The following is a 24855-nucleotide window of genomic DNA, read 5'->3' on the forward strand; positions in this document are numbered from 1 at the left end:
AGCTGTTGACTCGCATGATACTGGACAGACATATGTGCTTCATTATCTGGATTCCTTGTATTGTTTCAGCTTGTCGCTGCTGGCTGGGAACATGCAGCCTTGAGCTGTTCCCATTTTTAAAAAGCCTTTTTTTCTGCCCTGGATTATTGCCAAGTGGAGATTTAAGTACACTATTACTTTTATGGAGGACTATTAAGAGTTATTAGATCCCATTAGAGCACACTATGCTCTTGAAAAAAAGAATCCTTTCCTTTATTTTTGAACAATAATTTATATTCATTTCAATCTGACAGAATGTTTGCATCAATGCAAACACAGTTAATTAGATCTTAGATAGGTGAGAACAGTTCTTGTTTGTTTTTAGAAAGGGTTTTACTAGTCTCCCCAAAAGACTGTGCTTCGCTTACGTGGCCTTAAAGCAAGCCTGAAACATTGTGGGTGCTGGGTGTGCTGGGTGTTCTGGTGTGGATGGCATACGAAGAGTTGGAGAGAAGTGCCTGGACACTGAATCCCAGCACAATCCGTACTTTCCATACCTTCTTATTACAAGGCCACAGTTCATGGACATTAAAATACCAAGGGAATCTTTATATCAGTAGAAGCAGGATCAGGCCCTACATTGCAGCAGCAATGTCAACCAATATGATTGGCAGAAGTCACTGCAGAAGTCAGATTTGCACCTAGCACCCCTTCTGGGGTGGTTGTGATTTTTTAAAGACGGAATGAATGCTTGGATTAACTGCTGGTCTGTTCCAAGTCTAGTTCATGCCTTCTCCTTTCTTTACAGTTTACATCCAGTTCTCAAAATTCCTGTGCGTTACTAGTTTCTCTTAAATCAGCTTCAAATAAAACGAAGGAAACGTCTCAAAGGAGCAAAAAATTAGATGTGCTGACACTGAATTTTCTGAAAAACATCAGAGAGATCAGCTCTGACTCTATCCTTCCCTCACAGCAGCATTTGTTGTGAGGAACGTTCTCAGTAGCCGGGACCTATGGGTCTGATCTGCTTAAGGTGTAATTTGTATGACCCGCTTTGGGAAGAATGATCTGTCTTCCTTGGAAATGCTCCATTTCCCTTCCCTTCCCTGGACACACTGCGAGGAGATGACTAAATGCTGCCACAGGAGGGAGAAAAACAAACAGGAAAGAATTAAAAGGGCCTCGGATAGGGCTGTAAAGCAAAGGCATAAATTATTCAGCTCTTCCCCTCCCTGAACTCTCCCGCAGCCAGCACATGCACACCACCTCCCTTCGGGATGAGCCTTTGGCACGACTGGCGGATCACATTAATGCTCCATCATGTTACCGCAGCGGAGCATCGCTTGGCACGATGAAGCAGGATACTCCCTAAAGAAAACTTTGAAAGAACAGTGCTGCACGGCTGAACTAGGTAGTGGAGGGGAGGGAGGGAGAAAGCGGGAGGGGGAGAAACATCTTGGCTATGTGGGGAATCATGTTTGAAATGGCATCTCAGCGCATAAAGCAGGTCTAGGATTAGAAGTGATTGTTTAAAAGACATATGTGCTCCTAGAAAACTACCTGCAGGGAGCTTGTGCAGGAACGAATTCAGTTCCTATTTTTCCTTTCCTTTCAAAGATTGGCTTAACAAAACAATCAGCCACATGGAAAGGCAAAGAGCAGCATTCTTACATATGCTGTTTGAGTTTTTTCATCATTATTCCTAAGGCATGCTCTCAGGAAGGCAGCTGGAAGGAGAGTAGCTGTGCCTGACTCATAGCTGTCCCGCCTTACTTCAATCCTCTCTTCGCTCGGTCCTTTGTGCCTGGTTTTCAGAGCCCTTCGTTTTTGTCTACAGTGGGAAATGATGTTTTCTTAGCTCAATTGAACTTGTTTAACTAAACAAAAGCCAACACTTGAACAATATTAGGCTCATGGTTTACCAGCTTTAGCTCAGTTCAGGAGGTGGGACAGAACTAAATCAGGTAAACTGGACTAACTCCTTCGGCTTTTGTCCTCATTAGGCTTTAAAAGTTTGCTGCAAGTGGCAAACTGAAAAACTCAGGAAGCTTCTGACGCAGATCAGGCTGAGTGTTAGCAGGGTGCTTCCAGCTCTTTCTGTCTGGAGAGCAGGAGAAGAAGGGAAGCTCCACCTTGGTGGACCATTCAGCCTCAATCCACCCACCCCTCTATCCAGATATCTGCCTTTCATTACACAGCATTTGGGCACTGCCTGACTGAAAAGCCACAGAGGGAGTGATAGTATTTTTCCAGGTGATTACAATGTGTACTGGTAAGAGGGCTGAGACCCACTTGACTTCTGTTCTTCTCGTGTCCTAGATCAGTGAATCACTCCACTCTTCCCACAAGGAGGGACAATTAGCCTCGCCTCCACTGTTCATTTTCAGTCTGAAATCTCCTCTTAGCAAATGTACCAAGTGGATAATAAATTATTCTTTTTTATGCAAGGAATTTTCCATTTTGAGCTTTATCTGCTGCAGAGTTTCAACACCACTAAGCTGGTAAATCTGAGTCTTGAGAAACTGACTTCCCTGGGTGCTCCTGCAGGACACAAAAGCTTTTTGATTCAGAAAAGCTCTTTGATTTTTGATGAGGCTCACAAGTATCTGTTGTCACATTAGGATAACTACTTTTACTTGGTTACCAACGATCTTCCTTCTGCCTTCCCATCTCTGCATTACATAGGTTTTCCAGTAAGGCTGCTAAAATACCTTGGCTGCTTTATTGCGGTTGGTTTTACAACTTTGTTACTTTAGATCTTTCTTTGGCAGTTGCACCTACCTACACAGATAATTGCTCTTATTAAAAAGCTCAGTAATGGTCTGAAGTAAGTGTAACCCACTGTTATCAGTACACATCCGTGTACTTTGAATTTCACCACAGGAAATTGGGGTGTATGAGAGTTTTTGGCTTGAGTGCCTTTTCATTTAGTACAAACTGGAAGACTCTGTTCTTAGACTGGAACGACCTCCAGTGTTGATGAAGTTGGCAGTATTTGCATAACAGAGCACAACTCAACTCAGACTGAAACCCATCCAACATTATCTGAATCAAAACTTCATTTTCGTTCAAGTCAATGCTGTATTGGGGGTTCTGCTCAACACAATGCAGTGAAGAGAAGAAAACGTTGTCTCTGCTCCAAGAAACTTGCCTTCTAAACTGGAACGATTCCAAGGCAGCTCATCACATGCAAACTAGTGAAGTATTTTTCATGGATTACTATAGTTGGGTTTGTAAAACTTGTTTGTAAAAGAGAAGATTTACAAAGCTCGTGACCGTTAGAGGGGTGAGGTTTAGGAGGCTGTTTAAATAGCACGGTAGAGTACTCTGAAAGGGCTTCAGAGAGGAAGAGAAGAATGAACACAACATGGAAAACAGTTTGAGGAGAAAGAAACAAGCAAGGAGCCTTCAGCATTCTGCTGAACATCTTGGAACTGATGTTAGGTAGCAAATGGATGCTGATAAGAAGACACCGAGGAACCTAGTTGAAAAGCAGTGGGAAAAGAAAGAAAACTATGACTTAACACAGACTTCAAGAGTAAGATTTGGGAGAGTCACAAGGCCTGGAAAGAGCGTTGGATGAAGTGGAAAGAGAGAAAAACATATTTGTTGTATATTCTAATGGTCTGGAAGTGAATATATCCATGTGTATGATGGTGTGCATATATGTGGCAAGAAACTTGGGTTTGCCTCAGAAAAGATTAAAAAATTATCATCTAATATGAGACTACAGGAAGACAAAAGAAGCTGTAGTAGAAATCCAGCAGGAAAATAACACGGCTGTGAGCAGGCCCACCCCTGCTTTTATCTGTCCCTCAAATGGTACAATATAGACTTTTAATGCGATTAAGCTTCCAATTCTTTACTTTCCTGACTATGTGTGAGCTGCAAGGAATGCCATTTGGCCAGGTCTGTTCATCTGGAGAGGTAGTTTACAGAAACTGGAACAAATATTGGAATTAGAGCTGCTCTTTTTTTTCCAAGGCAAGGAGGAGAATGGAAATGGAAAAATGTCAGTGAAAAAAAACATGTATAAGGCCCAAGATTCAGAGCTGAGGAAGTCTGCAATGGATAATCTGGTTGAGACAGCTGTGCCGAAGCTTACCTAACCAAGGGCTGACCACACAACTTCCATGATGTCATATTTTGCTCTGATGGGCCATTACATTAGTTTGTTGCTCCAGTCCTTGCTCTTGACACTTATTAAATCTACAGCTTTTGAGCTTGGAGTTGTCAAGGTAGCACTGCATCGGACATCAACAGAGTCCGTGTGGATTTAGGGGAATGACAGACACTGCACAGGAGCTCTTTGCTCTTTTCTTGGCTGTCTTTTTTTTTTTTTTTTCTAGGCACGTTCTAGGATTGCTTCAAATAACCAAAGGAATAATTTACTATCTGTAAGCACCGTTCAATGCCAGATGAAACTAGGACAGCTAGTTTGTGGGCTTCGGCCTATACTTTTCCTCTGCAGCCTTGCAGAAAATATCCCTCTTAATTTGAAAAGAGCAGAGAAGAAGTATTTAATCTACAATGTTTATATTACTGTGTAAACAGAGAGGATTCATTCATTGTTACAACAGTCACAAGGATTTGCAAGTGTTCAGTGTCTTTCGCCCCAGAGGAACTCAGAGCTACCTTCTCCATGTTCACACTAGATACCAGGGATCTTACACAACTTTCCAAATCGCAAGCTACTCATAAGACACTTACTGGATACAGATCCCATCTGCTTTTCTTGCAGCAGGCAATCCTAGGCTCTTAAGGAGACCAAAATCCTCACAACAGGCCCACTCTCTTCTGTCTACTTCAAAAAAACTGTTCCCAGGAAATATTATGAGTCAAGAGAATCAGTGATGCAACTGTCTTTTTAAATGAATCCAAAACCGTTGGTCACTTTTGATTGTTATTTTGATTATCCTCAATAAAGTTTTCTTTGGGGGATCCTTTGAACATCTCCCTACCCTCACTGAGTTTCTCAATGTCTCTCATTTCTCCTCAATGAGAACAGCCACACGCCCCCTTCCACCTATTTCTTCCCACAAATCTAAGCTAAATGTGGAGCATTTGTCCCACACACTCCTTGATCCACCACCAGCCCTAAAGTCCCAGCGTCTCTTTCCAGAGGCACATCCAGACAATGCAACCTGCTACCTTATGTGGCCGGAAAAGCAGAGGTGCGGTCACACAGTATTCATTCTTCTTGACAAAGGCCTATTATTTCAAATCTTCTAATGAAATAAAAACTGACTAGCAACTAAGAGATTGCCTAATAAGCTGCTTCTCACTTCCACTAGGAGCCTTAAATGCAGGACAGAATCCAGGAAAGACTTTCTGGAAAACGAAGAGAGGCCCATTAAAGTCTCTAAGCCTGGGCAAGTCAATAAACCGTCACAGTTGCCCAGAAGGAATTGGCTTTGTCTTAGATAAACTTACAAAAGGCCCTGAAAAAACAGAACTTTTTTAAATGGCAGAGATTAATTTTCTGACTTCAAAGTAGCATTAATGCAGGGCTTGGCTAAGGTTTCCTGCGTGAGCAGTTTCCCCCCGAGCAATGATTTCAGAATCTGCCTTGTTTTAAGGTTGGCATTTGCTGCAGCTGCAGACCTGGAGTATTTTCGATCCCCTCTGAGTGCTGGAACAGTATCCAACAATTAAACCGCAACCCAAAAACAATCAAACATCTGTTTGGAGGCAGGCTGCGCAGTGACTGACATTCTCCTGCCAGCATAAACACTGGGGCTGCTGAGTGATTCCTGTCTTTTGTGTATGTGTGTGCTTGTAGGCACTGCTTGTGTGTTTCTTTGCTCCTGCAAGCAGTAAGATTTTGTACATGTAAGAGTATTTTTGTTGCAATATATGAATGCACCCATACAGTTCACTTGTGGAAGCGTTTGAACACACATGTTTAGGTGTCAGCTCAAGATTCGGTTTTTTTTGTGTGTTGGAAGTGGCTTTGCAAAATGAGGATGTGGACGGGGAGCCTGGAAACAGGAATGTGCTTGTGCAGGGCTGTGTGGGCTGGGGTATGTACAGACAGGCACTTGGTTTTAGTCAAGCAGAATTAGCGTTATGGTCGCATGTATCTTTATGTAAACACAATTATTTTGAAGTGTGTGCATGTGTGTGTACATACAGAACTGTATCTGCTGAAGGGTTTTTGATGGACACCTATTCCACACTGATCTCCAAGCTCTGCCTTTGGACTGATCAGGTCCTTGGGCCGCAGAAGCTGGTGTCCTTTATTGCAGGCCCAGGAAAGGAGATGAACTGGAAGCCGTTCAGGATTGCGTTCAAAAGAACAGCTAGGTCTGGCTCTGATGTCATCTCAAACTCTCTAAAGCCCCTGCTTTCAAGAACTCTCTTGGGACTACTGCAAGGAATCCAAGGATAACTTGACTGAAGGGCTTTGGGAACAGGGATGAATACCGATGCTAGGTCTGCCTGTCTAGAGGACAAATTACTCCCTCCTAAAAGCACTTACAGACTCCATGCAGGTAGCTGCTTTTGCCCTGTTTTATTTATAGACTCCAAATAACCATGGACTGTTGATGGCCAGGGTATAGTAGCAGGCAAATGGTATTCATGCCCAACAGAAACTCTAGCCCTATACAACTAAGACCAGTTGTCAGAAAATTCAATTTTTCCCACTCCCAACCAAACAACAGCTTGTGCTGCTCCCACCAGTCCTCCCTGAACCCCAAGGTCCAGACACTGCTGCTTGCTATTTGGGGTGTCTTTATACCCCCAGCCACATGTGGGTCACCATGGTGAGTGCTCACCATGGCCTGCTTGCCTGAAAACATCAGCATCACGAGTGACAGAATCCATTCATACATTCTCAAGGCATACATAGCATGACGTATGTCCACTTGCTCAGGGACAACAGAAAGACTCCTCTATAATGTGCAATGCAGTTTTCACTCCTTGCTTTTTCTGACACAAGATCCCTCTGTAGGATATAACACGATGATCATGACAGGAGGCCCTTAGTCAGCTTTAGCACCTGCTCCACTTCTAACTCTCATTTTCCCACAAACCTCAAGAAAAATATAAGTGTAATGTAAGGAAGCTCTCAGCTGTCTGCAACTTTGTTCATTTCCAAAACAGATGTGAAATAAATCTTGGTCTGTCTTCTATTCCTGTCTTGTCTGTCCCTAAATTTTAATGTAAAACCTCGGAACTTTGAACTGTTCCATTAAAATTCATTCCTTATTGGTTGCAGGAGATATGTTGGATTAACGTATTTACCGTCCCACTAATTAGTCCAAATTTCAGAAAGCCTCGAACTTGAACTTTTGGCTCACTATTTGGCCAACCAATAAATAATGTGAGAGATGTGACAACAAACAGTAAGATAGAAACTTAGTAAGTATGTGATGTCTTAAAAAAAGGCAATGAACGGTATTGGTCAGTGAAACTATAACAGGTTAAATCCGAGAGCAACAAAATAAAACAAAACAATACAAAATCTCAGGATGACTCCCAGCGATAATCTATTTGAAGCTGGTAGAACAGTCTCCCATTAGAAAGGATGAAGAACTAGCCACTCGAACAACTATGAACAAACTACTAAATGCTAGAAATCAATGTGATAAAACCAGGCTGCAGATGCTCAGTGTGGTTCCCAGAGTTAGGAAAAACAAGTAGCAGTTACACGTGCCACCAGTCATTTGTTTATTGCTTACCAAACCTCTCCGATTTATGCACACATTCTCAACCACAACTGTTTGCATTTTTCTGCCCATAAAATTCTTTTTAGTCAATAACCTGGATCAAAAATCTGACATGTATTCCTTTTGGGAATAAGTTGTACAAAAGAGCACCTGAGCATGCCTTTGAGAAAGGGGAGGTTATTCAGATCTGGAAAGGTATTTTTCAATGCAGCCTCATCCAGGCTGAAACCAGCAGCTTCCCATACTCTATCCTGGGGGGAAGGGGGTGTCAAATCCTCACATCTGCCATCCCAGCGCACAGCTGTGAGTTGTTCAGGGAGAACCATCCTTGCCTGCCCAGCTGCCCCTCCATTCACTGTCACTCAACAAGTAACCGTTTCACAGCTCTCACTGGAAACAATAGGACCTTTCAGGAGTGAAATCAGATCTTGACTCTGATAGGAAGGCAGCTGTGAGACACATGAAAGCTTCTGCTTACTGTCTCTTCCTCGTCTCACATGGTTCAGATTTAAAGGAACCTCGAAACATCCACAGCCCCTTTGGAAAGGTCCATGTTGCAGGAGATCCTAAAGGCTGGATACCCTGCAGAAAGATGTATGTCCTGATGGACAAAGAACTCGCTAATAACTGGATGGATAGTGGACGAGGAGGAGAAGTCATGGAAATAGAGAGAAGACAAAAAGAAAAAACCAGACCATTGGATTTCACTGCTTTTTGGATCCCAGGAGAAGACTGCACTTTATAAACCTGAAGCACTGTTTCTCACATTACTGACACTTCGTGGCCTCTGAGGCAGAAGGCAGAAGCCTTTGACAGTCCTCGGTTACACCATACACCAGCCTGCCATGAACGCCCCCAAATTCATTAGGGCACTGACTGCTTTATAACCCTGGAGGGAAGGGTGTCAGCTGTTATAATACCGCTGTTATCAATAACCCTAAAGTTTCCTTTGCAGGCTTCTTATCTAATCTCTTATCTAAGAACCGAAGAGGTCCAACACTATTTTAACTTCCCAATTATTTGAATTTCAGGACCTAACTGCTGCAGATTAGGAAATACACTGCACCCAGAAGATGGATGGATTTCATTCCTCAGGGTGTGCCAATGCTGCCAAACAGCACACTTGGAGTTCAGTGCACAAGCACAGCATTGAGAAGCTGGGAAAATGAACCCATGTGGAGCTTCGTGGTAATGTGGCTAGATGTCTTCTAACACCTAAACTCAGTTATTTAGAAGCACATCGAGTGTTTACGCTTCACTGCAGCCTACAGCATAAATTATTCTGAGAAAAGCAAGTGTAGGGGAAGAGCTGCTGCTCCCACAGAGCTACGGTCAATGAAAAGGCTGCTTCTTTTTTTTATTTTAAGAGAATATACAGACTGCTCTTCAGAACGGTACAAACCCAATACACACACTGATTTATCAGGGACTGGCCAGCCTATGATCACTTTTTCTTTATTAAATACACTGAGCTGTTTTCTAGCACAGAGACAGCTCAGTTCTTGTGTAGCAGCACACAATGCGTGTTTGACTAACTAGCCTATAGATTAGCTCTGTGCGACCCTCCCCTACTGCTGTTTCTTCATCTCACCCTTATTCTCACATTTCTCTTGCTGTTCCCTTTCCCTCTGATTTCCTGCTCACATTTTGTGTTCAGTGTGCTCCTTCTTCCTTTATTCGTTACACTCTCCTGCCTCCACTAGCTAAGCCCCATCTCAGACAAAGGGACAAGGAGAAAACTGAACAGAAGTTTTCCATTCCAGCCAACAACACGCCTTTAGCTAGTGGCTGTCTCTTTAGCGTGAAACACCTGGGTGCCCTTCTTTAGGATGCCTGTTTGCCTACCATGCCTACAGACGTAACACCTTCCCAACAGGGCAGGCTGTAAAGCAGATCAGAGCTGGGATTTTGCCGAGGGCCTTTGGGCCCTGCCTGCTCAAGGTCGGTCCCTGGGGCCAGCAGGAAGGTGCCTCGCAGGCTGCAGGCGCAGTTTAAATGCATCCACAAAGGGAAGGAGATGTCAGACCATGAAAAGAAGGATTTCTGCTGTACCACATGTGGATATCACAGCCATCCAAAGAAGCCAAGTGACTATTTCTTCCCTTCCTCCCCTTCGAAGCAAACCCCAAAATATACACTTTTCGATTCAAAATATCTTACTTTAGACTAAGAAAAATAACGACAATAAAGTAGACATAAAGTTTCCAGAGAGATCTCTGGATTTTTACTCCTGACAATGGAGGCAGGAGGTCTTTAACTCACAAGGTAAGGGTTTACGTTGTCAGCTCTGAAGCTCAATGCCACTTATGACCCAAGAGAGGAGCTGTTATGCAGGATCCCTTCACTGATTTCCATCATGTGAGCAGTGCCTTCTCATCGTCCTCTATTTGAATTGTACCCCATAGATCAGAATTCCCCATCCGAGACTACTCACAGTCCCTCACACCCGAGAAATAAATGTCTAGTTCTTAAACACTTGTTTGAAAGGGGTAGGAAATATGCACTCCAGTGACTGATTTCAATCTTCGTACTGATCACTGAAGCCTCCTGAAGGCTTCACGCTGTCAGTAACACACAAGCAAAAAGTTATTCCTCTTTACAAATGATACCAATCATTTCCTCCCTCAAAAGCTACTGTACCTGGCATAGTGGAACTTCTGAGAAGGGAAAAGAGATTTATTTAATAATAAAAAATTAGTGGTGTTGGAATATTTGTTTTGACAAAATAGAGGCTGAATCAAGAATACACATACTTGCTGCTTTAAAGTAGACAATTTCACTATGAAAAAAACTATTATAAGACAAAAAAGCTTAGAAGAAATAAAAGAAAAATGTGAATAATACTTGCAAACTATATGAAAGCATTTACTTACTGGAGAAAGAATGGGATCTCACGAGCATTAAAGAATGTTAAATTAGTTAAGAACAGATAAAACCATTTACAAAACACTGGGGATGCAAAAGTAATCATACAGTTACTTCTACAAAGAACATAGATGAAATAAGAGAAACTGATAGCAACAACTATAAATTAGTTGAGGAAGTGTAGAGACTTTAGAACAAAACAAAAGGAAACAAGGAGAATAATGAACAGCCCTTATCACCTGTAATAAAAAAATATGAATTGCTCTGTAAAGTTTATACAGAAAAAAGTATTGTTCATTGTATTTGAGCAGAGGCTCATCCACTTGGAAGGAATAAGAAACAGCAAAGGATGAGCTTTTAACGCAAAACCACACCGCTTTCAGCAGTACTACTGAATCTGAGGCAGGCATGAATAGAGAGAAATTACACAACAGATCATATTAGATGATGAGAACAGCCTTTTCTGGTCTTAACATTCATATATCTATTAATTACTAGGTAGCTAGCCCGACTGTGCTGCTGCTAGCAAAAGTGCAGCTGCATCATTACTGGAAAATGGGACGAGCCACGTACACAAATAGTGCTAGCGTTGGAGTGTGCCTGCCCAAACCCTCTCCCCCCTCAGTGCACTCTTCTACCTTTCCCATTCCGAAGGCCGCACTGAAATCTGCTGAGCTCCATGCTGCTCTGGACCATGGTTAATGCAATAGCTCTGCTCTAATGGCAATTAAGCATAGCACCCCCATCTGAAATGGCACGTGCTGTAGTGAGCCCGCAAATGCCACATGCTGTAGTGAGCCCGCTCACAAGAAAACCTCTCTCCGGCATTGTTCATGGGTATACCATGGTCGATAGGAGCCTTCTAAGAGTCCTTGAAAACCAGCTTGTCTGTAAGACAGTAATTAACTTTGTGTGTTATTGCTTTGGCTACAGTTCATTCTATAGAGTTAGTACATAAGAGGAGTTTATATTTGCTTTTCTTAAGCAGCAGCGAGACTGAGGTAGATGAGAAGGTGGTTACTTGATTTGTGAGTGAGGAAGAACTGGAGAGCAATGTGTTCAATAAAGGGGCCATACTGGGGTCTCAAATACCCTTCTGACAAACGGATTAAATGTGATTTTCAGTTTGTGTAAAAGCCCTGCAGTCCTGCTGGTATAAGTTGTTCTCACTTATTCATCTCCTGAAATCCTTCAGGCTGTTGTCACTGGGTGCAGCTTGGTCTTTGTGACGTGCAAGGTATGAGTGTTGGGGTAGGAGCTGGGCAGCGGACATTACCAGAAGGTGAAACCAGAAAGGTCTGAACATTTCTCTAGGGATCACAATAAACAAGCAGAAGGCAGATGTGAAAGTGAAATTTTTTATGGAGCCATGGAATCATTAAGGTTGGAAAAGACCTCTAAGGTCATCCAGTCCAACCATTGTCTCACCATCACCGTGCCTACTAAAGCATGTCCCTAAGCGCCACGGCCACACGTTTTCTGAATACCTCCAGGGAGTGAGACTCCACCCCTGCCCTGGGCAGCTAGTTCCAATGCTTCATCGCCCTTTCAGTCCTGTAGAACAGAATCCAATCTCTTTATTTTGAGGAAATAATTTTATATAATTTCCTTGTAACAGAGGAAAAATATTTCTTTAGAAGACAAGCCTTTTTTTTTTTGGCAAACCCACAAACTTCCCAAAGTGCAATAGCTCCTAAACATTTTTAGCTTAACTCACGGAGAAAAACTGGCCTTTCCCACATCACATAATTGCACCCTGCTCACAGTTCCCTCCACTAGGCTGGATCGCTATGCCAGTGAAACAAGACATTGGTCAGGTTTTAACAACCATCTCATCGTTTTTTTATTCTGCTTTCAGCTTTTTGAAAGGTTTCCAAGAATACCAGGCAAGGAAATGAAATCTTCCTCTCAAGGAAAAGAGTCATTTCCAAAATTGTTAATCTTTCCTTATGACATGTTTTGGAATACAAACATATCCAGAGGGGGTTTATTCAGCAGTGTGCTCTGTCCGTGTAAGTGGGGGTTAGGAGGGTGGTACATGTGTTAACAATAATTCAAACTTCTATTCCCCCTCTTTCGCCACCACAGCTGCTCTTGGTTTCCCTGACGGCCCCACCCAGCGACATTTGGAACGCAGGCAGACACACGTACGTATTGCAGGGAGCGATGCTCACACTGTTATTAGAGAACTGGGCCTCCTTTAGCGTGCAATATTATCATAACAAACCCATGACTACACGCTTTCTAACTGTCCCTTCTACATACCAGATATGCTGGAATCAGCAGAATTTGAAAGCAGATCTGGTTTCTACACATCACTAGTGATGAATTTTTGTGTTACAGAGACTGAAGACAATCACAGAGCCTCTGGGTGATCCAGATCCCAGCCATTCATGGGTCTGTCCTGCTAGCATGTTCAGGGAAGCTGTTTAAGAGTTCTGTACAACAGAATGCATCGAAGAGTGAAGACAATGGGGACTTAATAAGTTTAACAGCAACGTGCCTTAGAAGTGAGGAATATCCTCTGCAAAAAGTCTGACATAAAATCTAAAATTTCACTTCTCAAGACACGTTGATACAGATTAAACAGGAAATAGTTGTTGCACTTCCCTTTTCAATCCTATCTTAAGTAATTCTTTTTTAATTCTAACAACACATTAGCAAATACAGTTAGTGATTATTGCACATACATATATGGAATTAGGTAGTAGAAGGTTGATTTTAACTTTGCATGAAGCATGAGTAAAACGGCACATCTTACAAAGCTTCCCAATAATCACATTTGAAATGTTACAAACAACAGAGGATGGGATTATCTCAGGTCTGGAGATACTAAGATAACTATTAGACCAAGAAAGCTATTTAATATATTAAAAAAAAAGATTGACAAGTGACTTAAATCCAGCACGCAAGATGAAAAGACAACTCTCAAGCCTCAGAAGAAGCAATGGTTTTAAGCTGAAGCCAGAAAAACTCAAAATTTGCAATACAATATTTATATGAAGCCCCTTGGAGCTTACATCCTACTCGCAGAGCTACACACTTCTCCCAAGCTGGATGCTGAAATACAGGTTGTTACCTGCTCCTTGAGCCTGACAGACTTTCTTACTGGATAAGAACTTCGTTAGAGTCAATAGTTTAGGATTCAGCACTTGGCTGATGGCTCAACGCTTGCTTGTGTATCCAGGCTTACATTCAAACTTCCTCCCACTACTGTTTCCTCAGCACAAATCTCCAAAGAAACATCAAAGGAAGGAAATCTTTTTTATTCATTCAGAAGGAAAAAGGTTCAAACAACACTTGTTTTCTGATCGGAAAACCTTTTTGAGATTGAAATTTTTAAAGAAAGGGGTGTGTGTCTGTGTTAAATAAAAGGATAAATTTGCCACAGATTTATGTAGCTGTGAAGGGCTCCTCTCTCTGTCAGCTGGGCTGCCTTGTAACTAATTAAGATGCCGTTTGGCCTCAGTGTAATTGCTGCTGTCTGCTGACAGGGCACTTCTGCCAACCAGCTGGTTTTTGTTTTGAGGAATGGCTAGTTGATAAAAGTGTTCTTAAATCATAAATAGAGGAAGGAACTGTTGCATGCGTTCTGTTTTCCCCCTTAGCAATTTATAGTATTGGCAATACAAAAGGTCATGGGTTGAATCTGGTATTTGTGTAAAGGCAACAACAACAATAGCCTATGCATTCGTCAAAACTTTGGTGGATCTCGCAGATTCCCTTAATAAGATTCCCTTAATAATTCCTTATTTCTTGTCAGATGGCACAATGGACACATCTCGTGGACCAAGCGGTCGGTGAAATCACATTAGTGGCAGAAACTGTTGTGGTAAGGATGCAGCACACTTCCAGCTCTGTGGAATTCCAAAGCCTTACAGGTTTAATCAACAGTGAAAATTCTGAGATCTTGACGTTTCTCTCATTTTTCTGACCATCTGCCTTCTTCCATGGTGTTTTCTGTATTTCCTGCATTTGTCCTATGCTGGAAACATGGGATTATTCCCTCTCATAAGATCTTAATTTTTAGTTTCTAGAGCACAACTCCCATATGTGCAAAAGCCATACAGAATATCAACTAAATATTGGCAAAATGAAAATGGCCAATATTGATTTGACATTTTGTCAGCATTCAATTAGGAATGAAGCAAATATCCTAATTTGGCACCAGGGGATGAAATTGGAGTTTGATGTTTTATATTTGATTTGCCTATTAAAAATGTTTTCATCACCCTGTCGCTGTGTGAAAGGCTGACACGAAGAACACGGAAAAGTAACACGGAAGAAAAGCTCCATGGATGTTCCTAATGTGTTGCCACAAGGTGAGGGCAACTTTTTTTCTATCTACACACAACTTTCATTTGCTCTGAGCCCACTCAAAATGCTACTTGACAAACTAATAGGTAACAAGAATCTCTCCACGTTTCAGAACCAACCAGGGCACGTTAAAAATCCACTAGCAGCTGGCTTTGGCAGTATGAATTCTCTGGCTGTCCAGGCAAATTACACACGGATGCGTGCTGCGGGTTGTTGGAGATGGCCATCCCCACAGGAGGCAGGACACGCTGGCAGACATGGAGCCTGAGCAAATTCCCATTTGCACAAACCCATATAATGCCAGAAAAATTAACCAGCAGGACCTTCTTCTGTAAGTGCAAGACCATGCGCATGCACACAGTCAGACAGCTTTTCACAGAGAACTGTAACATTACATGGGATGATCATAGGAATATTCAGGTACAGAATAAAAATGACCACCAGTTCCTGACTCGGTAATTAAGCCTTTTAGCCTATATAACAAGTATGCAGAAAGTATCACAGGCATCAACAACCTCCCAAAACTCTATATCCAACTAGCGTACTGATGAATGTGCTTTAGAAAGACTTATCATTTACAAAGAAGACCCAAAAATCTACCATCCCGACACCAGTGTTTTCCCCCTATAAACCAGTACTACTAAAAAATGACAAGTGGCAAATGACCAGCTTTGTAATGAAATCTGAGGAAGGGATCCACTACTCTTGCCCAGATTCTCATTCATCCAATATCTTCCTAGTGGATTCTGCACGCAGGTATAAACCTCTGGCCTGTGCTTTGCAGAAAGTCAAACCAGATGATGACAAACAGGTCCTGTAGGTACAAATCTATAATGGTGAATTTCAGAGCCACATTTACTACAGCAAAAGACAAGGTACTAAATTAATGTACAGTGGGTAAACTATGTCTGTCTGTAATGTCCGAGTACTGTGAGAGTGCGGTAAGGGAAGCAGAAACTGCCCCTCCAGCAAAGGAATCCTGAGTATTAACCTGAAGTTGGGAGCAGAGTCTGCTGACTGAGACACGAAGCAAGCTCATTTGAAGTATTTCCAGAATGATCTCCATAAAGCATGTCACCTGCCTAACAGCATCTGAAGAGCCACAAACACAGCCAACAGCTCAGAGACAGGAGCCCCACCGAGTCTGGGCGAAGTCATTACCAATGGGGAGAGCAATGTTTGCACTGGAGGAGAGAATGGAATTCATTAGATGTAAAATGACAGTTCCTATTCCTGACAAGGAGGAGCCAGTAAAACGGAGGCTTTGTTTGTTTGTTAGTTTACTATAAAGATCTTAAAGCAAAACAAACACTGAAAATTGAGAAATAGCTGACAGTGATGAACTCGGGTAAATCCAACCTCTTTTACAAGGGAATACCAAAGCAGATTTTAAACATTTGGCAGCTTATCAGAAGCCAGGGAAGATTAAATATGTGAGTGAAAAATCAGGCCAAGAAACCAAAACCAGCTTTTCACAGCAAAAGAAAGCCAAGGAGGAACAGTCTAAAAAGCACTTGGAAAGAAATACTACGATCATTTCACTCTTAGGAAATAGATCACTAAAGCAAGAGGAATTTGAATTCCTTTTGGAAGTGTGCAGGTATTTATGAAGGTATTTAGAAGATTTAGCGCGAGTGTGGAAGCACTGACAGGATCGAGGCTGTCAAAGAGAGCAGAGCCCCTCAGAAACAATGAGTGCACACGTACTCCCACTGCTGCTATGGCTTGGGTTGCTCACCAACAGCACAAAGACAGGAGATGGTTTATACAAAAGTCACCAATGTGGAATGCCTGATGGACGTTTCCAACCTCCTTGTATGACTCGGCAAATCTGTGTCAAAGTTCCTAACAGCTGAAATAACTCCGAGCTCCAGCACGGGCTCTGCTACTGACTCCCTCAGACGAACCCTGCTGCATCTCCTGTGCTGCTTTCACATTTCTAAAGCTACACAACACTCCTCTATACAGACCCAAATAACTTACTGGATTGACAGTGCACTGATGATAAGAACTGCAACTTCAACACTGAGTTGGGTTTTTTTCGGGGTGGAATACTGCATGGAGTAGTTCCCTACAGGTATTTAACTCTGTGCCTAACTTGACTGTGTATACCTGGCTTTTTGTGGGTTGCTAAAATGGTGAAGACCACATTTTAAAAGTGTGTGCACATGTAGGTGAAGGAGAACAAGTAAATGACTTCAGAAAAGCTCACATAAGAAAACAGCTCCCACATGAATCAGCCTGTATCTCAATCCTTCTTCATAACTGTGCTCTCAAAGCTGAAGAAAAGGTACTCTGAGGTGGTGTTCAAGGCCAGGTTTGATGAAGCTTTGAGCCCCTGATCCAGTGGGAGGTGTCCCTGCCCATGGGAGGGGGTGGAACTGGATGGGCTTCAATGCCCCTTCCAACCAAAACCATTCCATGATTCTATGGAGTATCACTCTACATCTATTTTAATTCAGTTTTACTAAGCATATGCAGGCTACCAAGTAACAGAGTAAATCTCACAGCATCTCATAGCTGGAGAACTTCAAACAGCACAGTACAAAGAAAACAACCAGCTAAAGAAACAGAGGGAAATTTGGGTGAGTAAAGAGATAACTTTTAAAACAGTTTTCAGGGACATTAGCAGTTGCAGAGGTCTCTTCTCTACGTGGGACATCTCCTATAAGGCTATTCCTTCCCTATCAGTGAAACTCAACTATAAATGGCTCAGAATTCCCAAACATCCTTTTCAGAAATATTGAGAGTTCTGTTCCATCTACATTCCAACACCTTTAGAGGCCAAACACAAAGAGGGCAAAATTGCAACAGAATTGAGTCTGGGGCAGCAAAAATTTTCTGTGGGGAAAGAATATACATGGGGACCGCACTGAAAGCAGAGTGAAAGAGATTGTCATCACAAATTGGTACAGCATGTTGCACTCTGAAAATAACTACTGAGTAATCTCAACTAAGTGAACACTGGCCTCTCTCTAGCAGAGAAGGCACCCAAAGTGTGTTTAGACTGAACAGACAGTATTATTAAAAAGAGGCCACTCTTTCTTACTGTGGTATCTCTCACCCACAGGAACTTTGATTAGGAAAGGCTTCCTTCTGGGTGCAACAAACTACAAAATATTCATTACCACTTGACATTACCGAAGAAGTGACAGCATGAAAAGTTCGAGTTTCCAGCTCAGTATTCAATTCCAAATGTAACAAACATTTTCCATTTCCTACATTCCCAGGGAAATGCCGAAGCCCACAGGCTCTTCACTCTGTTTCAAACATTTGTGTTTGAAGTTAAGAAGTGTTTGCCTTCCCCTTCAGTGGTGGGTGATCTCTGCATACTTCTCACACGCTTTCCTCAAGGGCTTGTGATTCCTAAGGGGAGTTCACAACATGTTCCACGTCTTCAGGTCTGACCTACATTCCCGTGTCGCTCAGACTCTATGGCGTAACAGATTTCCAAGTCCCAAAGAGAAATGAAGGTTCCTGGTAAAACCTTGAGCTTGCTGTATTCCTTTCAAGGAACATTACATTTTTCAGTGCAGTGAGACTAGGCACGACACAAATTTCAGACACACTTTTTCACGTAACAGAAAAAGAGAGAAGGGAAGTGAAGCCAAAACCTCTCCGACTTTTTTTTTCTGGCTGATCTCAATCTGTAGGAATTCCCCAATCACAAAAATGCTCTGCTCTTGCTAAGGAAATGATATTGATTAGAAAAAAACCTTCCAGATGTTAACCGAAAGCAATCTCGAGATGAAGGGAAAGTGGAGGAGAGAAGAAGTGTGCGGTGACCCACCCCAGGCAGGAAACTCAGCACGAGCCCTGTACCCTCTCTGGGCTGGGATGCAGCCAAACGCCAGACAGTGCTCACACACACTCACACTGGGCTGCTCTCCCCCCGTCCCAGCAGTAATTAGAATGTTTCCAGCTTAACCCCATCAATTCTTTATATCCTTTCTGATTTGCATTATTAGGTAAACATATAAATACATTAGAATTAAAGTTATAGTAGGAAGAGTAGGTTTTTGTTTATTATTTTTTCCTTCCAGAAGAACCAGAACCTCCTATTTGTCTTCACAATTCCCATGCCATTTCTTGCTTATATCCTTATCAGGGCAGTTCCCTGAGTGAGATCCGGAGGTATCTCAAAAGGCATAGTTACGGTTAAAATATGAAGTTCTTCAAGAGAAGCCACTGAACTCATAGCCAAGACAAATGTCTTAGTTCTTTGTAAGTTAGTTAATGAGATTTAATTCCTTATGGGTTTTGGAGAATGACGAGAATTATCCAGCTGTTCATTTCTGTGGGGGTGAACTACCAGGGCTCCCATAGAGTTCTTCTACTTATGACATTTGTACTTTACTCTCTATCAGATTAATGCTACTTCGCTTAGATATTCAGGGAAAAGAAAGGCAAGGGAAAAAATTAAAGCACTTCGTTTGTGAAAGTCTACACATGTTTCTAAGTCTGAGATTTCTCTTATTTTCTTCCTACTGGAAAAATGTTCATCATGGGAAAAACCTGTTTCCTGTTGCAGAGACTACTGCACTGACACTAAGCGCAATCAGAAGCTAATCTCCCGAGGCACACTCTCACCTACTTATTTACCATTTCACAATTCCCTATAGGACTGAAATTCTCCTCTTTCCAACAGACCATGAACACTGTGTGACGTTATTATTCTATAAATGCCTCTCAGACCCTTCAAAATCTGATCATTACTACTTCAAAATGACTGCTTCATGCGAACATAAAGGATATTTAATGAAATAAACATTTACTTTATCTATTGCCTCGCATTCTGCAAGATGCAAAAGTATCCTATAACAGATGCACAAGCTTTGTGAAAACACAGTTGTGCTGAGCAGCAGCGTGGGTTTGGGTTTGTCAGGGACTTTCTGCCTCCCTTCCTTTCTTACTATGCACACGTGGTTTCACAGAGAGAAAGACAACGCTGATGATGGTCCCTCACGACTGGCTGGACCACAGAGGAGAGAGCAGGCTCCTGTAGGTTAACAGTTAATCAGCAATCCTGAGGGCCTTCCTGAGGAACAAGTGGCTGGTACAGGGATAACTGAGCTCACTGCGGCCCTTTGTGGGCAGAACATGTTTCTTTTGTCTAGAAAACCAAAGGAAACTTATGAAATTAAGATTAGGAGTGGCAATGACTTGGTTTGGTTGGGACTTATAAAAAGTCAGCTGCTCAGTACTTAACCGACCTGCCTCTCATTTCAGTTCTGGGCCACTCAAAGCTGCTTGTGAAAGAAGAACAGACCAAGAACTATTCCTAGAAACAATTCAGCAAATTGCCAGCAAATATGGAGAAACCATGAACTGTTTGTAGAAGATACAGGAATAGGCAAAATTGACTGCAGAAATTCTTAGCTGCCATTTACTCCCCCAGACCGTTACCAAACACAGAAGGTGCTTGGTCCTAAAACCAAAATAATTTATTCAACAAAAATGCCACTTGCTGTCATTGTTATTATTAATGTTTGCATTACAGGAGTGATATGGATGCAATCTGTCTTATATGACTAAAATCAGACAAGTGAAATGTTCTAACTGAAGAATCATAGGAAAGGCTTTGCAGTCCTTTCACAAGCATGGTCCAGACCTAAGCTAAACAACTCATTGGAGAACATTCTGCAGGGAGTCGTTATGAACTGGCAGAAGACATGGACAAGATGACCTCATGGGTTTTTTCCATCTCTGATTTCTGTGACTACATAATTCCATCTTGATATGGGACCAGAAGAGCTGACAGTTCCATCTGCAGTCCCTCTTAAAAGTTATTGACTCTACTCATGGAATAGTTCAAAAACTGAAGGGGAAAACCTCACGTGTGTAGGAATTGAGGGCGTGTATCAAATTTGGGTTAGCAACACTACTTAGAAGCCATAAACGGGAACGAAGATGCAATGAAAAAGCAAAGACTAGTCAAGATTTAAAAGCACAGTGAAGATGTGACCAGATGATATTAAGCAGAAAGATGGCTTATTAAGTAAAGTTTATCACTGCTACAAAGCCACAAATAATTGTTTTGAAATTTTTTATTTTCTGTAGCATATAGAAGAAACTATCTCTTTCCAAAACAGAATCAGTTTTCTAAACTTCAGAGCTCTTCTGCTCCTGCAGGTGTCCTTGTGTAATAGTTTCTAAAGCATTTTCAAAATTAAAAATAATAAAAGCTCTAATGGTGCTCTCTTGGCCAGGGACATCAGAACAGTTATGAAAGAGCAATAAAGCAGCCTTTCTCTTTTAGCTGCCAACAACTCCAGAAACATGTTAGCTGGAACTCTGACCCCTTACATAGAAAACATTAGAACAACTGCAACTTGATACAATTAACTGGTATTAGATTCAAAGTTTGTGAGGCCAACTGGCTTTTATGATATATTTCTTGGTACTTACACACTAATGGAAACACTCCAAACTCTTGAAAAATATATTCCAGATAGGCTGACTGTTAACTCATTTTTTAAAGCAACTGCGTTAGCAACTGCTCGTCCTGTCTGCAAGGAATGAAAACCAGACAGACACAGCATTTCTGCCGCTCTACACCCGAGAAACTGTTTCTATCTGCATCCAGCTCTCCCTTGGAATAGATTAACAATGGCAATATTTGAAGTGTTATGGAGAAAAAGCTTTCATTGCCCTTCCCAAAACACTAGTATCACAGTCGTAACATTTCCCAATACATCTCTTCTTTCCCTAGCTTAATATTAAGGGAGGTACATTCTAAACCTTCAGCTATAGCCTGTTCTGTACCACGCACTCTCTCTTTCTGTACGATACACAAAGGGCGACATAGGCCGGAATAAAAACTGTGGCAGAAGGGCAATGGTTCGAGATTGTGAAGCTCTGAAAACTGTAATTCCTACTCAACCCTTCCACCTGTGTTTGAAAGAGGATGGTTACAGATAGCCACTGAAGCAAAGGAGACGGAAGGCTGAACTGGGTCCTACTGGCCAACCCACTAAAGGAACTGTATAATGGGAGTTGCTGCTGGTTAACCAGAGAGATTGATTGGCTTCTGCTGGAAACTCAGTGGATTGCTTATGATAGTTTGGAAAACTCAGCCCAGCTGCTAACTAGGAGGTGTTTATACCACCCTGGCACTGGTAAGCAGTCCAGCCAGCATCACAACAGCAAAAGCAAAGTGAACTTTCCAAGGTAGAAATGACAAGTTCGTTCTGCTCCTGCTCTTCAAACGCCTCATGAAACAGTGTCCGGCGCTGTTCTCCAGCATCACCCGACAGCACACAGCATGCTGCTGAGAACTCCTGCAACTCCCAATCCATGAACAATTCAGACAGTTTCTGCGAACAGATGTGTGCGTTCATATTGCAGTCGTTTCCCCTGCTTTCATCTTTTTCAGGCTGAGTCTAGCTGAAAAATGTTGATTCATTTTCTGTATTGCTATAAACATGAAGCTTCACTTGATCTTGGTTTATTTTGAAATAAATTGAAAGGAAGCCAAGGGAATTAGTAAAGCAATAATCTGAACACAGTGTGGGAAACAATACCAAACACTCTGACAAGTCAGAAAAGTCACTTAGCTCATTAATATGCACAACAAAGTGAAAAATGAGACAGAGCACTGCTTGGGGATCGCTGTCTTAGGTGCACCATTGCCACAGCACATCACTGCAATGCTGCTACACAGGTCAGAGCTTGAGTCTGTTTCTATAAGGAATTAATCTGTCCATCTATCTCATTTTCTCTTCACCATTGTAATGAAGTGTAAAAACTCCTCTCACTACAGGAAAATTTTCAGAAGGCACATCAGAATGAGAAATATCCCTGGAAAATTTCAGCAGACTAGAACATGAGCACTGAGGATGCTTCAGAGCCCTCTTAAACCTCGGCTGCTGTGCCCTCAGCAAGGTTGTTCTGATTTAGCTGTTAATTATATCACCCTTTTCCTCCGGCAAGGTCCCCAGGAATCTCACGCAGCTCCATTTTCCTTAACTTTGTACATATATTCTATTTTGTAATAGCAAAACAGCCAAGACATGGTGCAGTTACTGCTCCTATAGGAATGCAAAGGTCTCTTCAGCCTTAGCTTATCGCTCAAGCTCGACTTTGAGCACCCAGCAGCAGACAGCGTGCAAAGACAGATTTTACTTTCATAGTAATTATGACACTGAATCACAGCGAACTGGTTTATATGCAACTTTTCTTTACAGTAGTGGAAAAAGATTTCTTACAAGTCTGGACTGTGCTTTGTAGTATGAAATAACAACCCCACAGACCATGGAGTCTCTTTGGAATTGAAGGTGGTGCAACTGAGAAAAGGTTGCATATTTAGGAAAGTTTCCAAAGTAAAATCACCACAAAGGGTTAATTTTACACCAGGACTCGAAGAGGACCTGATCTTTCCATGGGTGTTTTCTAGTAAGCTGTGTTCCGTAACAGAAACTCAGTCGCCAAGAACAGGATCTCTCCGGGTGTGCCGGCTGCACTGACATTCATGCATTCAGTGCCGGGCTGTTCTCTTTGCTGTTCAAAAATTTTACAGGGATGATTAGGCAAATGTTTCCATAACAAACATTTATAGAATTTCCTGCAGATGTTGTAGCACTGACATAACAGACACAAAATCCAGGTTTGCCATGTTCATACAGGACATAGGAAAATATAGATGGTGATGGCTCTAACGGGGGAACAGGCGCTGGAGGCAGGGGTGGGGTTTTTTTATCATCATCATCATTATCATCATCCATTTTCAGTCCTCAAAAATTCCTCCCAGTAGGTTGAGATGATTCTTTTAAAAGAAATGACTGAATTACACAGGAAAACTGATAGAATTCTTTATAATCATCAAAAGAGCGTGGCTACAGCACAAGGCCATGTGAAATGCTCGCTCTGCAATTCTGTCATTGCTTGGAGCAATGGAACTGCGGTGTTGTGTGCTATTTGTTACAAGGAACAGATTTGGAATTCCTTTGACAACAGTTTGTTCTGAGAGACAGAATATTGGGAAGACAAAAATCTAATTCACGGTCACTTAAAATCAGAAGTTCAGAAATAGTTATGATTTATGAGAGAATGACAAAACATGTGGCAGATACTTCCATCACAGAGGCACACAAAGATGGTTGACTTAATGCCCATTTAACTTACCAGGTAAATCATTACATAAGCCTTTGTGACCTTGATCAAAACTCTCAATAAACACGACCAGAGCAGGATCTTCATTTATGCTTTTGGCCAATGATGTGTCTATTTATAGCGTTCATAACAAAACATGTACCTTACCACGGCAACCGCAGCGCCCATGTGCTACCGCTGACACAAAAAGCACTAACCAGTGTCAAATCATGCTTCCGGAACAATTTGTTTCCCGGTTTCCAAGCACATATTCCTCATCATTGATCATCATGAAACATTATTTATTGCTTTTCTCTGCTGCACATTTGTCTCATTTTTATTTTCTTCACAGAAGCAGAAAAGTCTGCATCAGAAAAGACAGAATGGTGGTTTCCATTTTGCAAGTCAAGTGTTCCAATTTTATATATAATTTTCACATATGAATTAACAAGGTTACCTGTACGAGGAAGCCTAATGAATAAGAGAGTTTTGTGTTCCGGAACTTGTGTGCTACAGCCTCATCTCTACTAAAGTCTGCTGAACAAAGGAGCCACAGAGGTGAAGCGAGGGCTGGAGCACCTCCTGAATGATGGGCTGAGAGAGTTGAGGTTCTCAGCGTGCAGAAGAGAAGCTTCCACAGAGACCTTAGAGCAGCTTCCAGTACGGAAAGTGGCTCCAGAGAAGCTCTTGAGCAGGGAGTGCAGAGATAGGACAAGTAGACATGGTTTTAAGCTGAAAGAGGGGAGATTGAGATGAGAACTTAGGAAGAAATGTTTCCTGTGAGGGTGGGGAGGCCCTGGCCCAGGTTGCCCAGAGCAGTGGTGGCTGCCCCATCCCTGGAGGCGTTCAAGGCCAGGTTGGATAGGGCTTGGAGCAACCGGATCTAGTACTCACACTTCATTTGTGTGTTTGTTCATTTGTTTGTGGATTT

The 24855-nt window shown here is 42.1% G+C and overlaps 1 long non-coding RNA gene across 2 annotated transcripts; it reads left to right on the top strand.

Annotated features, from left to right (window-relative positions):
• The first annotated feature begins 1222 nt into the window (after positions 1-1222).
• LOC128854229 (uncharacterized) lies at positions 1223-24653 on the top strand. Of its 2 annotated transcripts, XR_008453202.1 has the most exons (5): positions 1223-1390; positions 8684-8840; positions 12606-12664; positions 14281-14839; positions 14947-24653. It is a non-coding gene; the product is annotated as an uncharacterized LOC128854229 (long non-coding RNA). The 2 variants fall into 2 exon arrangements; XR_008453201.1 differs by having other exon boundaries at positions 14281-24653.
• The last annotated feature ends 202 nt before the right edge of the window (positions 24654-24855 follow it).

The sequence above is a fragment of the Cuculus canorus genome, chromosome 21 (assembly GCF_017976375.1).
Source record: "Cuculus canorus isolate bCucCan1 chromosome 21, bCucCan1.pri, whole genome shotgun sequence".
In the NCBI taxonomy this organism is placed as follows: domain Eukaryota; kingdom Metazoa; phylum Chordata; class Aves; order Cuculiformes; family Cuculidae; genus Cuculus; species Cuculus canorus.